This window comes from Bufo bufo, chromosome 5, assembly GCF_905171765.1.
Source record: "Bufo bufo chromosome 5, aBufBuf1.1, whole genome shotgun sequence".
NCBI classification, from domain to species: domain Eukaryota; kingdom Metazoa; phylum Chordata; class Amphibia; order Anura; family Bufonidae; genus Bufo; species Bufo bufo.
The window spans coordinates 245,896,991-245,915,020 of record NC_053393.1 but is presented as its reverse complement, the minus strand read 5'-3'; the positions used below and the strand labels follow the sequence as shown (position 1 = coordinate 245,915,020).

General features: G+C 44.7%; 1 protein-coding gene across 2 annotated transcripts in view; it reads left to right on the top strand.

Moving 5' to 3' along the window:
- Positions 1-18,030, top strand: part of TRANK1 (tetratricopeptide repeat and ankyrin repeat containing 1) — a 169,680-nt gene that overhangs the window by 1,627 nt on the left and 150,023 nt on the right. Inside the window, exon 2 of one of the 2 annotated variants that reach the window (XM_040433410.1) lies at positions 9,521-9,572. The exons of the other annotated variant lie outside the window; for it this stretch is intronic. The gene's annotated coding sequence lies outside the window, so the exon portion shown is untranslated. The remainder of the gene's footprint in view (positions 1-9,520; positions 9,573-18,030) is intronic. 2 annotated transcript variants of the gene reach the window in all.

The window sequence follows — 18,030 nt, the reverse complement described above, 5'->3', positions numbered from 1 at the left end:
TGGAGCCTTACAGGGGGGTGATCAATGACATATAGCCCATATAGACTCCCTGATCACCCCCCTGTCATTGATCACCCCACTATAAGGCTGGCTCCATTCAGAGGTCCGTATGTGTTTTGCGGATCCGCGGATCCATGGATCGGATCCGCAAAACACTATACGGACGTCTGAATGGAGCCTTACAGGGGGGTGATCACCCCATATAGACTCCCTGATCACCCCCTGTCATTGATCACCCCTTTGTAAGGCTGGCTCCATTCAGAGGTCCGTATGTGTTTTGCGGATCCATGGATCGGATCCGCAAAACACATACGGACCTCTGAATGAAGCCTTACAGGGGGGTGGTCACCCCATATAGACTCCCTGATCACCCCCCTGTCATTGATCACCCCCCTGTAAGGCTCCATTCAGACGTCCGTATGTGTTTTGCGGATCCGATCCGTGGATCCGCAAAACACATACGGACCTCTGAATGGAGCCTTACGGGGGGTGATCAATGACAGGGTGGTGATCACCCCATATAGACTCCCTGATCACCCCCCTGTCATTGATCACCCCCCTGTAAGGCTCCATTCAGACGTCCGTATGTGTTTTGCGGATCCGATCCGTGGATCCACAAAACACATACGGACCTCTGAATGGAGCCTTACAGGGGGGTGATCAATGACAGGGTGGTGATCACCCCATATAGACTCCCTGATCACCCCCCTGTCATTGATCACCCCCCTGTAAGGCTCCATTCAGACGTCCGTATGTGTTTTGCGGATCCGATCTGTGGATCCGCAAAACACATACGGACCTCTGAATGGAGCCTTACAGGGGGGTGATCAATGACAGGGGGGTGATCACCCCATATAGACTCCCTGATCACCCCCCTGTAAGGCTCCATTCAGACATTTTTTTGGCACAAGTTAGCGGAAATTGATATATTTTTTGTTTTGTTTTGTTTTTTCTTACAAAGTCTCATATTCCACTAACTTGTGACAAAAAAATTAATCTCACATGAACTCACCATACCCCTCAGAGAATCCAAATGCGTAAAATTTTTTAGACATTTATATTCCAGACTTCTTCTCACGCTTTAGGGCCCCTAAATTGCCAGGGCAGTATAAATACCCCACATGTGACCCCATTTTAGAAAGAAGACACCTCCAAGGTATTTTGTGAGGGGCATGGCGAGTTCATGTAAAGCGGAAAGGGAGACTTTGTGAGAAAAAACAAAAAAAAATCCATTTTCGCTAACTTGTGCCAAAAAAAAAAAAACTTCTATGAACTCGACATGCCCCTCACGGAATACCTTGGGGTGTCTTCTTTCCAAAATGGGGTCACATGTGGGGTATTTATACTGCCCTGGCATTTTAGGGGCCCTAAAGAAGAAGTCTGGGATCCAAATGTCTAAAAATGCCCTCCTAAAAGGAATTTGGGCCTCTTTGCGCATCTAGGCTACAAAAAAGTGTCACACATGTGGTATCGCCGTACTCAGGAGAAGTTGGGCAATGTGTTTTGGGGTGTCATTTTACATATACCCATGCTGGGTGAGATAAATATCTCGGTCAAATGCCAACTTTGTATAAAAAAATGGGAAAAGTTGTCTTTTGCCGAGATATTTCTCTCACCCAGCATGGGTATATGTAAAAAATACCCCAAAACACATTGCCCAACTTCTCCTGAGTACGGCGATACCACATGTGTGACACTTTTTTGCAGCCTAGGTGGGCAAAGTGGCCCACATTCCAAAGAGCACCTTTAGGATTTCACAGGGCATTTTTTACACATTTTGATTTCAAACAACTTCTCACGCATTAGGGCCCCTATAATGCCAGGGCAGTATAACTACCCCACAAGTGACGCCATTTTGGAAAGAAGACACCCCAATGTTGTGGTAAATATTAATAGTTGCAATCAGCTCGCATCAAAGTTTGTGTAAGGAAAATGGTGAGTCCCCCTTCCCTCAGCCCCAGTCAGAGAGCGACACATCTGTTACCATCTTGGTTGAAAATCCTGAGAGACTCCTCCGCCCTGCTGAGTCTGCTCACCTTTATTTACTAACAAAAGGTGTAAAAAGGGGCTGGCCCAAGACAAGGATACAGGAAGTGATGACATAGGAAGATAAGACACCATCATTTAGAATAACCTAGCTAGCTAACAAACACATGTATACTATAACCTACCATTACCACTGGAGCTAATTTTATCCAGCCTTGCTCGGTGATCAATGCCAGATAAAATTACGATGATCCTCATGCATGTTTATTTACAGGACAGCGTCATTATCTCCAGCGGCTGATCAGGCGCACTAGAGACAATAAACGCACGTTATCCACGCCAACAAAACACTGCTCTGCTGAACACATCAGTCTCCCCCGGCCCACAGCCCAGTGGTTAGCACATGGAACATTCGCCAACGGAGACCTCTGCGCCCAGCAGCTGTAACAGGACATACACGGGAAGATATCCACTCCAATGGTTTACCCTGACACTGAGAGACATGATGACAATACACAATATATTAAATACACATCCTAATAAAATTTCCACAACAGTCCCTCCTCTTTGTCATATGCTCGCCAATGTCCCTTGACGGATCTCGATCTTCTTCTTTGAAAAAAACAGTCTTTGTAAAGTCAATCTTGACACGTCTTCTTTTCTTCGGGAGGTGACTTAGGAGGTGGCGTTTCGCGTTGGTCGCTGGCTGGTTTGGGATCCTCTGCATCTGGTCCATGGTTTGGTCTTCAGGGCGTCTTGTCTGTTCGGTCTTCGGTAACTCAGTCGATTAGACATCAGGAACATCTCACTCCGGCGTATAGAAGGAATGGAAACAAAAAACATAAGTACATGTCCCATTTCCTTTCACCCGGATCCAATGGAAAACCAGTGAGCCCCAAGACCTCCCAAAGCTTTAAAAAGGATTCTAACCGTCACTAGTCATAGCTCCGCCTCTGTCCTGCTCCTGTCAGTATGGGCCTGACCCTTGTCAATGGTGTCTGCTAGCCAGGCATAACCTTCCTCACAACCGGAGGATCCCACATCTACGGGTCGCCTAGCTGCCCGGACACCCATACATGATTAATAAGCAAGGAGCAGGAGCCAGAGCTAAAATTAATAATGTATCGTCTATCAACAAATGCCTCCTTGTAACAAATAAACAAAAGTGATACTCTGCATTCTTTGACTTAGTTGAGCAGCTTCTTGCAGTGACCGGTGTGGATCCAGTTGTCTCATCCTTCGAACTTCAGAGAGGTTGGCGTCATCAGCAGCACCTGGAATGGCCCAAGATATCTCGGCTCGAGTCCCGTCCTCGGATGTTTCTTTAGCACGACCCAATCACCTGGTTGACTAGAATGAACACTGGTTATTGAGTCTGGGTCCGGAAGAGAACTCCCGAACCCGGTGGTGGACATCGGGTGATAACCCGTGGGGCTGCCTGGGGGCATACCTGATGGAATAAAAGGGTTACAGTGGAAAATTCAGGCCATGGATCGGCCGTGATTTTTACCTTCTTTGCAAAAATCGGACCCAAGTACCAGCAAAGAAAAGGATTGACATTTGAGAAGAAAAGGATTGACATTTGAGAGGTTAGAAAGTTTGAAGATCGTTGTTTTCTGCACCACTTTCCCCCCTTCTCATCGTCCCTAAAACCAGGACGAAGAGAAGCTGGATTAAACATGGTGCATCGTCTCAAGGTTAGATGGAGAGATGACGAAGGGATGAGAGAGAGATAGAGAAACAGAAAAGGAGAAAAGCGCTTCTCTTGGACTCTGCAGTCTTAGCGGGACGGGATTACATGACAGTGTTAGTTCGCACTGTCTGGGACTTTTGAAAGCCCTGTTGTTGGAGCTCGATGGATTCGTGCAGCCACAGTTCTGCCTTCTGGAGGGAACCATGGCTTTGGAGTCTAGTGGGGAATTCACGGACAAACTTTTCCCAAATCCAGACCTCAAAGGTCCCTTCTTTGGGGATGGTCCACTCTGAACCTACAGTCCATTGGTGCCAATCTTTGAGGGGCTTAACAACTCCTCCTCCATAGATGGATTTCATGTGCTGCTTCGCTGTCCTATAGTCAGAAGTGGTACCCTTCTGTTCCCTAAACTCATGCTCGAGCTACAGTTTCCCGCGACCTACGCAAGGAATTTTTCTAAAAGTAGGTTCGTCCACCTCCAGTGTCCTGCGACAAACGCCCTGGACGGCTGCTACTCCGAATCGTTCGCCTCTGAGTTGCCCTAGGGTTTTCTGGCACCGACACACGGACTCCGTTCACCCTAGTTAGACCTCAGGAAAAGGAGTAACAGCGTGAGGAAAAGGGCTCTCGCCGACACACGGCGGCCCTCTGAGTCTCCTAATGAGATATACCAGCCTCGGTTTTGGCTCTGAATAGTGACCTGACCACAGGATAGGGCTTCCAATTGACCTGGAGTGGAAAAAGGGGTGCACAGAGAACACACAGTACCTTCTGTGGGGACGGGGGGTGCACAGGAAACAAACCCACAGTACTCCTGTGGGGAATGGGGTTACTCACACAGCTATTGGTATGCCCAGGTGATATATATCACCTTGTCTCCTTAAAAAAATGCTCATCAGCTCACTTTCCTTTGCCGATATGATTCTATATAGTCCAGCTGAACAGCACACGAAGCCCTTTTTGCAGTGACTGATCAGAAACCTCTCACTCAGCAGCAACCCTTGAATTCAGACAGTAGTTCCCACACAATATCATAAGACCCCCAGTACTCCTAACCAAATCTGCAGAGAAAAGAGAGGGAAAGAAAGAGAAGAAAGAAAAAGAGAAAAGCGCCAAAATATGAAAAACCTAAAAAATTCATAAAAAGGAAAAAATTAATAATAGGCTAAAAAATAAAAATGGGTTGTTAAATAAGGAAAAACTGAAAGAGACTTCAATAAAAACCTTAAAAAAATAATAATAAATGGATTAGTAAAATAAGAAGACCTGTAAACAGGAGAGAAAAACAAACATAACAAACTTCAGTTACAGACAGTCCTGCTACATACATTGAGATTCAGTAAAAAGTTAATTTTACCTTAACCCAAAACGCATACAAAAACTAAAACCTTAGGAACACATACAATTGTATAGGACTGAATTAACAAATCAATGTCTTAGAGGGTTCCCCTGAAACCGTACAGGAGAATTTTTACCCACCCAGTAATTGAAATGTTAATTTGCCCAGCCCCAAACAGCTTCAGATTTATTTTACCAGAGAAGCAGGACTTAACATCACAAGGTCCCAAAACCGGTTTCTTTCACATTTTAACCGTTCATATTGTGATTTAAAATCTGCTTCATTGATCAATGACCTTTGCTGTCTCTGCCTTTGCAAAGAAGCATGTCTGGGACCATTGCCCCATCGTACTGAATAAACCACTTTACTTCTAGGTGTGGTTCTGGGGTACTTAACATACCTGTGTCTGTTGCCATTAGCAACGTTACAATATCGTGCAATGTGCCCGTATTCCCTGCATGCAAAACAAAGAATACCTCGCCTCCCTGCATAATACCTTGTCTGGGCACATGGCAATTTGATTTGGCGCACAACATTAACCATATTGAGTCCACTTACCACGGACTCATCTGAGGAATCTTCTGGCCTTGTGTTAATACGCCCAACTCCAGGGTCAGACACATTGTCCATCTCCATCCATGAGTCGGTTCCACTATCTGAACCACAATCCTCAGACTTCTCCATGCTTACAGTGCATACATTGCCTCCAATCCCAGACACATTACTCTCCAACGGTTGTTTCAATAACTCTGGCAATTCCCTTACAGCACCCTGTGCTTGCGTCAGGCTTTCAGCATTTTCCTTGTGCAGCTCAGTATTACACCTCACAGTACATTCATAATTAGCGCTAGCTTCAGCTGCCTGCTGGACAAGAGTTCTCAATTTAACAATTTCCACTTTTAAATCTTCCACTTCTCCTTCCAAACTCAGCTTCAGCCTACAAGACTCCTGATATTTATCCGCTATCCACCCAGCAGCAAAAATCAGAGCATACTTGCCTTTCCTTTTGCGCCATTTTTTGGTACCGATCAGGTTTGCTACACAATTCTGAGCCTGCAGCCATGGATCAGTAGATCCCTGCATAGCCTGAAGAATGGCCGCCGTGTCCTTCAACTTTGCTACTTCTTTAAAAATACTTTCCATTGCACAAAAACAGACCCCACAATGGTTGCTACAAAAAACAAAACACTAGTACCAATTTCTAGGAGTTGTCCCAATACTTTTGGCACAGAACCTTTCTACACTGTAATACCCGTATTAATTATGCCAAACAAGTCTACAATTCAGTGTAACAGCCACAGATATACAAACATTAAGCAGAATCATCAACTATAGGACGATTTCACCACTAAACTGCCACTAATGCTCACACAATGATTCCTGTATCAGAGTGGTCACTGCGCTATACCATAACCGAACACTCAACCGATATCCAGCACAAAACTTATCAAAACAAAATCAAAATGTACATAGAAAGGTTACAAAAAGACAAGATAACTATTCGACAAAACTAACATTTCAGGCAAAAACAATCAGATCGCTTTCCATAGTAAACTGACTAAGATGGGCCGACAAGCACATGGTAAAGATGGCCGAAAGATGGCCTACAAGGACATGGTCATCACACAAAGGAAATCAAGATGGTGTCTACAATATCCAAAAATAAAAACAGTTTCTATATTCCCTGTTCCCTACTCCCTGAAACCAAAGCACAACCTCCACTCTGTGGGTGATTTACAGGTTAACAATATAAAAACACTCTCTAAACGCTGTCTCTAATGTACAAACACTAAAACCAATTGCTGCCTCTATAAACCTCTATAAAATTGCCTCTTACAAAATCAAAGTAACATAAAAGTTAAAAGTTACAAAAAACACAATACCCTGTACTACTCATCATACAATCTCATCATACAACCTCTGTACAATCAACTTACAAGGGAAAAACACTTACACACCCCTTGATGCAGCAGATAACAACCATATACACCAATAAGGTTCTTTTAAGTAGATTTCTTTCCAAATATCAGCAGATTGGAGTACACAGATTTAAATTCACAAAGAGCAAAACCTTCTCAACAATGAGAGTAAGGAAAAGGATATTACCTTATGCCGGCCTTTTTTGCTTTTTGAAAACTAAGCTGTGTCTCCTTTAAGTTCTGCTAATAACGGGGAAAAAAATTAGCTTTCTAATTCGTGGTCGCCAACTGTTGTGGTAAATATTAATAGTTGTAATCAGCTCGCATCAAAGTTTGTGTAAGTGTTTTTCCACAACACCAAGGTATTTCGTGATGGGCATAGTGAGTTCATGGAAGTTTTTATTTTTTATCACAAGTTAGTGGAATATGAGACTTTGTAAGAAAAAAAAAAAAATCATCATTTTCCGCTAACTTGTGACAAAAAATAAAAAGTTCTATGAACTCACTATGCCCATCAGCGAATACCTTAGGGTGTCTACTTTCCGAAATGGGGTCATTTGTGGGGTGTTTGTACTGTCTGGCCATTGTAGGACCTCAGGAAACATGACAGGTGCTCAGAAAGTCAGAGCTGCTTCAAAAAGCGGAAATTCACATTTTTGTACCATAGTTTGTAAACGCTATAACTTTTACCCAAACCATTTTTTTTTTGCCCAAACATTTTTTTTTATCAAAGACACGTAGAACAATAAATTTAGAGAAAAAATTAAATAGAAATGTAGTTTTATTTGAAAAATTTTACAACTAAAAGTGAAAAATGTCATTTTTTTTGCAAAAAAATCTGTAAATTTCGATTAATAACAAAAAAAGTAAAAATGTCAGCAGCAATGAAATACCACCAAATGAAAGCTCTATTAGTGAAAAGAAAAGGAGGTAAAATTCATTTGGGTGGTAAGTTGTATGACCGAGCAATAAACCGTGAAAGTAGTGTAGGTCAGAAGTGTAAAAAGTGGTCTGGTCATTAAGGGTGTTTAAGCTAGGGGAGCTGAGGTGGTTAAGGACCAGGCCATTTTTTTTTGTGGTGATAGCTTTTAAACGCTTTTACTTATCCAGGCCATTCTGAGATTTTCGTGTCACATTGTACTTCAAGACAGTGGTAAATTTGGGTCAAAATATAAAAATTTTATTTATAAAAAGTTACCAAATTTACAAAATAATTAGAAAAATTTGCAATTTTCAAAATTCTAATTTCTCTGCTCTTAAAACAGATCGTGATACCTCCTAAAATAGTTACTTTACATTCCCCATATGCGTACTTCATGTTTGGATCATTTTGTAAATTACATTTTCTTTTTTGGGACGTTAAAAGGCTTAGACATTTAGAAGTAAATCTTGAAATTTTTCAGGAAATTTCCAAAACCTACTTTTTAAGGACCAGTTCAGGTCTGAAGTCACTTTGTGAGGCTTACATAAAAGAAACCACCCAAAAATGACCCCATTTTAGAAACTACACCCCTCAAGGTGTTCAAAACGGATTTTACAAACTTTCTTACCCTTGAGGTGTTTCACAAGAATTAAAGGAAAATGTAGATAAAATTTCAGAATTTTACTTATTGGCAGATTTTCCATTTTTTCCAGTAACAAAGCAAGGGTTAACAGCCAAACAAAACTCAATATTTATTCTAGTATATTTAGGCACACCTACATCTGAACGCACAATGGATTCAGTAAGGCTACTTTCACACTAGCGTTCGGAGCGGATCCGTCTGATGTTTCATCAGACGGATCCGCTCCGATAATGCAGACGTTTGCATCCGTTCAGAACGGATGCGTCTGCATTAAAACTTAGAAAATTTTCTAAGTGTGAAAGTAGCCTGAGCGGATCCGTTCAGACTTTACATTGAAAGTCAATGGGGAACGGATCCGCTTGAAGATTGAGCCATATTGTGTCATCTTCAAGCGGATCCGTCCCCATTGACTTACATTGTAAGTGTGGACGGATCCGCTCGCCTCCGCACGGCCAGGCGGACACCCGAACGCTGCAAGCAGCGTTCAGGTGTCCGCTCACTGAGCGGAGCGGAGGCTGAGCGCTGGCAGGCGGATGCATTCTCAGTGGATCCGCCTCCATTGAGAATGCATTGGGGCCAGACGGATGCGTTCGGGGCCGCTCGTGAGCCCCTTCAAACGGTGCGCACGAGCGGACACCCGAACGCTAGTGTGAAAGTAGCCTAATATTAGTAAAACTTGATTATATTTACTAATATTGTATATTAAAATATCTCCCAAAAAAACTTCATTAAAACATCCTAAAATACACACTAATAACCAATTGTTGATAGCCCACAATGATATAAATAGTAGCTTCTAAAGACAATGTAACCTGCAAACACAAAATTAAGTTAACTATGGTTTGCACCTTATAAATGTGTCTCAATGATAGTGTGTTACATTAAGATATGTATAACATACGGTGCAAACCTGCAGACTATAATATCAGCTCCTTAATATAGGCAAATAAAAGTTTTTGGATGTCACAATTATATATTTTGTGTCGATATTGCTAATTAATATTCATTGGTCTTTCAGCAAAAACACTATTCTGCTCTGCATCGGCTGTCCCCTCCGTGCCACAGAACAGGTAAATATATAACAAGTCTCTTTAGGGGTTTTCACTGAATCCCGTATATTTTGTAATATTATTTCAGATGACATCAGTCCATGTACTGTTATACTGATCCTGCTGATTATTAGAGGTCACGGTATTGATTGGGTGAATTATCATATATTGCGCAATGAAATTCACTTATTCTCTATATGCTGTACTGGAAATGGTAATTCCAACAATATTGCTTATGGAGATGTTGTTGTTGTTAATAATTCAAGTCTTATACCGTAGTTGTGCTTGCATATATATACTTGGGCTATTTTGGATCGCCAATTACTGTTCGCTGGGTTGGGGTTGGGTCCCGTATCTGGTGTGTGTTGCGATCTGGGAAACCCTTACCTCCACCTTCTTTCTTTCGTGAGTATTGTTGCGCTGTGTTTCCTAGTTGTATGGCCGCAGGATCAAGAGAAGCGATGAAAGAATGGCTGTATTGGAAAAACATTTTAATAGTACAGGCGTTTTCGGATGCATTAATGACCATGATGTTTATATTTTTGATTTATGAATTTAATTTTTAAATTTTTTAGGAAAGAGGGGTGAGTAAAATTTTTATATTTTTTTAATTTGTATATATTTTTTTACACTTTTTTTATTTTACTTTTTTATATTTTTGTAGCCAGTGTAGGAGACTGCAACACTCAATATTTTAATTTTTTTATTCAATATATAGCATTGTAATTTGTGAATCTCATTTCTTATGTTGGCCTGCCACCTGCTGGCCAACATAAGAATTGCAGCTGTAATATGCTGGGTCTCTTCAGAGAGACCCGGCGTATTAAAGTCAATTGCCGGCATCCTCATTGGCCGTACGGGGATACCTGTATTCTGGGTTTTTCAAAGTTTAGATGCCGTTATCACACTTTATCACGGCATCTAAAGGCTTTTATCACCACTAGAGATGAGCGATTTTCAGGTTATGAAATTCGTTCACGCTTCATTTAATGGTAAAAGGTGAATTGTGTTATGGATTCTGTTGCCACGGACCATAACGCAATTCTATGATGAAATGCATAACAAAATGCCTTTAGAGGCATTCTGTTATTCATTCCGTCATAATAGAAGTCTATGGGCTGCAAAACGGATCCGTCCCGTTTCCGTTATGCAGGAGAGGACTCCCCTGCATAACGGAAACGGAACTGATCAGTTTTGCAGTCCATAGACTTCTATTATGACGGAATGAATAACAGAATGCCTTCCGTCATAGAATTGCGTTATGGTCCGTGGTAATGGAATCCATAGCGCAATTCACCTTTTACCAGTAAATGAAGCGTGAACTAGGGCTGCAAAGAATTATTGATGTAATCGATGCAAAAAAATCCTCAATGCAGTTTCCCTGCATCGAGGATTCGTTTAAATCACGTGACCACTGAGCGTGAGTGAAGTAAAGCCTTTACATCAGTGCTCCGTGGCCTCCCGTCAGCACCGCGCTGCAGGGCCTTGCGTGCACACACAGTCAGCGCGTGCTGGCTGACATTGTGTGTGACGTCAGGTCCCTCTCAGTGCATGCTGGGAAGAAGACGCGGTCCGTCTCCTGCGGACTCCATGTCAGCGCACTGCCAGGAAAGGTAAGTATAAAGTTAGCACTAGCAGGGGCCCGAATATGCTGGCGGGTGATGTTAGTGATTTGAAGGGGCTGATGGCGCTGGGGGAGATGGATGGCAATAGTATGGAGGGGCTGATGATATCTGATGACACTGGGGGACATGGCATGGAGGGGCTGATATCTGATGGCACTGGGGGAGTGGGGGACATGGCATGATCTGATGACACTGGGGGTGTGGGGGACATGGCATGGAGGCAGTGGCGACTCTAGGAACAATATATAGGGGGGGCACAAAGATACCACAGTGAAAAATGGGGGGGGGGGGCAAAAACAAAATAAGTATATATAAAGTATATATAAATTAAATAGATTACAAAATACGAGAGAATTGCGGTATGCAGGGATACATTTATAATAAAACAATTTACTTACAAAAGAAGCTATTCAGTCGTCTGCTGTGCCGTCCTCTGCTTGCTTCCGCGGATTCTTTCCCCTTCTTTCTGTCTCTCGTCAGTGCGCAGGCGTACTGTTATGGTGGATCTGTGAAGACACACTGTTATGGGGGCATCTGTGGATGACACTTATTATGCCTCTCAATATTAGCCCCCATATGCTGCATCTCATCATTAGCCCCCATATGCTGCATCTCATCATTAGCCCCCATATGCTGCCTCTCATCATTAGCCCCCATATGCTGCCTCTCATCATTAGCCCCCATATGCTGCCTCTCATCATTAGCCCCCATATGCTGCCTCTCATCATTAGCCCCCATATGCTGCCTCTCATCATTAGCCCCCATATGCCTCTCATCATTAGCCCCCATATGCTGCCTCTGATCATTAGCCCCCATATGCTGCCTCTGATCATTAGCCCCCATATGCTGCCTCTCATCATTAGCCCCCATATGCTGCCTGTCATCATTAGCCCCCATATGCCTCATCATTAGCCCCCATATGCCTCTCATCATTAGCCCCCATATGCCTCTCATCATTAGCCCCCATATGCTGCCTATCATCATTAGCCCCCATATGCCTCATCAGTAGCCCCCATATGCCTCATCATTAGCCCCCATATGCCTCATCATTAGCCCCCACATGCCTCATCATTAGCCCCCATATGCCTCATCATTAGCCCCCATATGCTGCCTCTCATCATTAGCCCCCATATGCTGCCTCTCATCATTAGCCCCATATGCCTCTCATCATTAGCCCCCATATGCCTCTCATCATTAGCCCCCATATGCCTCATCATTAGCCCCCATATGCCTCATCATTAGCCCCATATGCCTCATCATTAGCCCCCATATGCCTCATCATTAGCCCCCATATGCCTCATCATTAGCCCCCATATGCCTCATTATTAGCCCCCATATGCCTCATCATTAGCCCCCATATGCCTCATCATTAGCTCCCATATGCCTCATCATTAGCCCCCATATGCTGCCTCTCATCATTAGCCCCCATATGCTGCCTCTCATCATTAGCCCCATATGCCTCTCATGATTAGCCCCCATATGCTGCCTCTCATCATTAGCCCCCATATGCCTCTCATCATTAGCCCCCATATGCCTCATCATTAGCCCCCATATGCTGCCTCTGATCATTAGCCCCATATGCTGCCTCTCATCATTAGCCCCCATATGCCTCATCATTAGCCCCCATATGCCTCATCATTAGCCCCCATATGCCTCTCATCATTTGCCCCCATATGCCTCATCATTAGCCCCCATATGCCTCATCATTAGCCCCCATATGCCCCCAGCAGCCACATTTTTTTATAAAATAAAAAAACACTTACCTCTCCTGCTCCTGGACGCCGCCTGCCTCTCCTCAGTCGACTGTGCTCTGAACTGGCGCGCACAGCGTGAGGTCACAGAGCGCCCTCACGCTGTGCGCAGCCCTGCACAGCCGACAGCCGAGGACCAGGAAGTGGTAAGTACAGAGCGTTCACCACTTCCTGGTCCCTCGGTTCTAATGAGCGCTTCCATAATGGAAGCGCTCATTAGTATTCACCTGGGGGAATCAGCGGGGGGGCAAAGAACAACATAGGAGGGGCGATTGCCCCCCCCTCGCCCCCCCCTAGCGACGCCACTACATGGAGGGGATGATGATATCTGATGGCACTGGGGGACATGGATGGCAATGGCATGGAGGAGCTGATGATATTTGATGACAGTGGGAGACATGGCATGGAGGGGCTGACAATATCTGATGGCACTGGGGGAGTGGGGGACATGGTATGGAGGGGCTGATGATATCTGATGGCACTGGGGGAGTGGGGGACATGGCATGGAGGGGCTGATCTGATGGCACTGGGGGAGTGGGGGACATGGCATGGAGGGGCTGATCTGATGGCACTGGGGGAGTGGGGAACATGGCATGGAGGGGCTGATCTGATGGCTCTGGAGGACATCACATGGCAATGGATGGTAAGGAGGCACTGGGGGAGTGGGGACATGGTAATGGATGGCATGGGGGGTCTGGCTCTGATTGCAGCAAGGGTCTTATGGTGGCAGCCTGGGGGTCTGATTGCCACCATGGGGGGGTCTGATTGTTTTTATAAAGCAATACGTTATTTTAAGAAGGTTTTTCTTATTAGAGTACTCGATTAATTGTTGAAATAATCGATAGATTACTTGATTACTAAAATTATCGTTTGCTGCAGCCCTATCATGAACGAATTTCAAAATATGAAATTCGCTCATCTCTAATCACCACGATCAGCATTATGCTGGTCGCAGTCATTAAAGGGATTCTCCCACCATTAAATAGTTTATTTTCTGTTAGCTCATACAGTATTTCAAATTTTCAATTGAGATTATTGAACAAAAATGCTCCCATATTCAGATATTGCTGTTTCAAAATTATTATGCAGCCCATATGTTTATTTTATTCCCTTTTGAGAATGTCTTCAGAACTGCGTTAAAGGGTTTATCCCATGACTAAAAAATATAAATCATACAGGACATGACAACCTAATTTCTAATAAAGCTAAAACCAGCCATGTACCTCACATGGATCCAGAGATATCCCCATTCAATGCTCTGCTAGATTTATAAGGGTACGTTCACACTAGTGTTTTTCTTTTCTGGCATACAGTTCCGTCCTAGGGGCTCAATACAGGAAAATAACTGATCAGGCATATCCCCATGCATTCTGAATGGCGAGCAATCTGTTCAGGATGTCTTCAGTTCAGTCATTTTGACTGATCAGGCAAAAGATAAAACCGTAGCATGCTACAGTTTTATCTCCAGCGAAAAAAACTGAAGACTTGCCTGAATGCCGGATCTGTCATTCAAAATACCGGAATGCCGGATCCGTCCTTCTGGTCTGGTCAAAAAAAGGTGAAAAAAATAAATGCCGGATCCGTTCTTCGGAATGACACCGGAAAGACGGATCTGGCATTTCAATGCATTTTTCAGACTGATCAGGATCCTGGTCAGTCTTACAAATGCCATCAGTTGGCTTACGTTTTGCCGGATCACTCTGCCGCAAGTGTGAAAGTACCCTAAGCTGGCAGCTCAAGGGGAGTTTTTTTTTTCTGCTGCAGCTAAGGGGGCGTGTCCATGCTCTCCCTATCACAGCTCAGGAGGCAGTTGAAGGATGAAAAGGAACAAGCAGCAGGTGGCGCTATACAGATACATTTTATTGGATAACTCGGTGGCTATGCCAATTTTTTTTTTACATGCAATTATAAAAGTATAGAATAGTTTTCCTGGGACAACCCCTTTATGTGCCAGGGAGGAGAAACCTCTTCTTATTGGCTTGCCTGCGTAATAGCAGGAAGTACTCCGTCATTCATGTACAAGAGGATTCTACGGGTGGGACTGTGCAACTAATGGTTCTTGACCTATTAGATGGATGGTCTTGATTAACCTTTTCACACATTTGGACGTAACTGTACGTCCAAATTGCAAGTAATTTGCTGCATTTGGACGTACAGTCACGTCCAAGTTTCAACCTGTCACTGCATTGTCAGCCATGGTGACAGGGACAGGATGGCAACTGTCTCTGACAGCTGCCCGGCATAGCTCTGTGGCACAGAACCAATCACAGCGCTCCCGTGCCGGCGATCGTTGTGATTGGCCAGTCAGTGCAGACTGACCAATCATAACGTTGAATGCTGTAGTTGCCATCATCTCCAGCTCTGACAAGCTCTGTTCTGTCGGGGAACTTGTCAGAGAAGGAGATCGCAAGTGCAGAGATTAAGAAGTAAAAAAATTATCTAAAAACCCTCCGTTCTACCCACCCACCACCCTACAAGTCAGCCGTGCATACACCTACCATCCTCCGTTAAAATATAAAAGATAACCCGCCCCCCCTTGTTCTGCCCATCCACCACCCCAGTATTCCTCCACACATCCACCCACTTACCTCCGTGGCACTGAGCTTGTCGGAAAGGAGATAAGAGGAGAGCGCATCTGCCAGAGAGAGATCCCAACTGAGGAGCCTTGGAGGCTCTGGGCATAAAAGCTGTAAAAAGTAAAAAAAAAAAAAAAAAGTCTAAAAACCCTCCGTTCTACCCACCCACCACCCTACAAGTCAGCTGTGCATCCACCCACCCACCTCCGTGAAGATATAAAAGATAACCCCCCCCCCTCTGTTCTGCCCATCCCCACCAGTCCTCCACACATCCAGTGACCAACCTCTGTGACGCTTATTGTTGAGATCAGAGGAGATTGCAGCTGCAGAGCCTGTGAAGAAGCTCTGTGTGAGAATAAAAGTTGAAAAATCAATACTGATCACACACTGGGATCTCTGATATAAATCCTCTGATCTGCCACACACCACCCACCTATACACCAAGTTCTGTGACACTATTATGACCAGAAGGCAAAACAGCTGAGGAGGCATACGCAATACTATGCTCTCATACGGACACCGCCCCGCCAGAGAAGATGAAGCACAGTTTTCGCTTTCATCTTCGTCCGGGTCCAGCAACGCTGAATCTTCCCCCCTACCCCGTCTGCTCAGTAGAGTTGTAGGTCCTGCTCTGCCTGAGCTGACATGGGTAGCAGCAGACAATTACAACCCCCAACTGCCTGATTTTAGTTCCACCCCAGGTCTTAAATTTGCCACCACAGGATTCGAGGCCATCAATTTTTTCCCCCCCCTAATAAATGCAATGGTAGAGCAGACAAACCTTTATGCTGCTCAGTTTATTGGCCAGAATTCCCGCTCTTTCTATGCCAAAGGCCAACATTGGACCCCCACAAATGCAGCAGAACTTTTGGGGCATATTTCTTAGTTTTGGCATCATAAAAAAGCCAAGTATTCGCAGTTATTGGTCCCCAGTAGGGCTGCAGTAAACTATTATTTTAGAAATAGAGTATTCTATTGATTATTTTTTACGATTAATCGAGTAATCTAATAAGAAAAAAATGAATTAATAGACCGTTTTCCTTTAAAAAAAAAACTCATCAGAACCCCTGTGTCATCAGCTCCACTATCCCCCCGTGCCATCAGTTCCGTTCCCCCAGTGCCTTCAGGTCTCCCCCACCCCAGTGCCTTTAGCTCCACTACCCGATTGCCATCAGCTCTCCCCCACCCCATTAACATCAGCTCTCCCCCACCCCATTGCCATCAGCTCTCCCCAACCCATTGCCATCAGCTCTCCCCAACCCATTGCCATCAGCTCTCCCGCCACCCCAGTGCCATCAGCTCTTCCGCCACCCCAGTGCCATCAGCTCTTCCGCCACCCCAGTGCCATCAGCTCTTCCGCCACCCCAGTGCCATCAGCTCTTCCGCCACCCCAGTGCCATCAGCTCTTCCGCCACCCCAGTGCCATCAGCTCTTCCGCCACCCCAGTGCCATCAGCTCTTCCGCCACCCCAGTGCCATCAGCTCTTCCGCCACCCCAGTGCCATCAGCTCTTCCGCCACCCCAGTGCCATCAGCTCTTCCGCCACCCCAGTGCCATCAGCTCTTCCCCCACCCCAGTGCCATCAGCTTAACATATCAACAGTTTAGATCAGTGTGGGTCTGAGTGCTTAAACCCCCATGATCCCTAGAACGAGGGGAGAGAAGCACCCACATATATCGCTCTCTCTCTCCTCACTGCTGATGATAAAATCAAGATGGGCCTATAGACTTCTATGGAGCCTGTATGCTTCCAGTATATGTAGAGTTCCCATTTAAAATAAATTAAGTGTTCAGACCCTGTTTTTGTGCACTTGTTGCAAGGAGTCTGACAACCCCATTAAGCTGATAGGATCAGACTACTGTTTAGATTACTGTACAGTCTGTTTCTAGGTGTTTGTTATTAGTTAAGATTTTGGGGTTGGATTCCGCTGATGTTGTCTCTAGAAATGTCTGATCCTGTTTTCGCAGGCAGATAAGCGGAACCCCGGATGTTTGGCAGCCATTTATCCCTCTTTGTATACTGAACTAAAGAGGCATGAATGTTCTGACAACCAGCACTGTGCGCAGGCAGCTTGTGTCAGGATCCCCTGGGAGAGTCAGCAGATCTGCATCATCATGGTCTACAGCTGACTAACATGAGTGCAATATGATAATGATGCAACAGCCCTCCTCCATGGAAGTGAATGGAAATTCTGCCCTATGCCGTATCCACCTTCTGTGGGAGGGAAGTGGCACCTTGTGACTCCAGATGTCAGGCAGCTGCTATCGAGAGCCCTGCTGAATGCAGCTGTCTGGTAGTCTACAGTGCATGCTGAGACTTGTAGTACTACAGAGGCTGTCTCTGGCAGCTCACTGTAGCAGCTGGTTGGATATGTGGCAGAAATAAACATTCCCAGCAATGATTGATATTATGGGAGAAGGAGACACAGGCAGTAGTTACAGTAATAACTAGCAGTCTGTTTGGCGATGTATGCTGCTCACCTCCGATAAGCCGAGATCCACCATCACCAAGCGTCAGCTGTAGGCTGT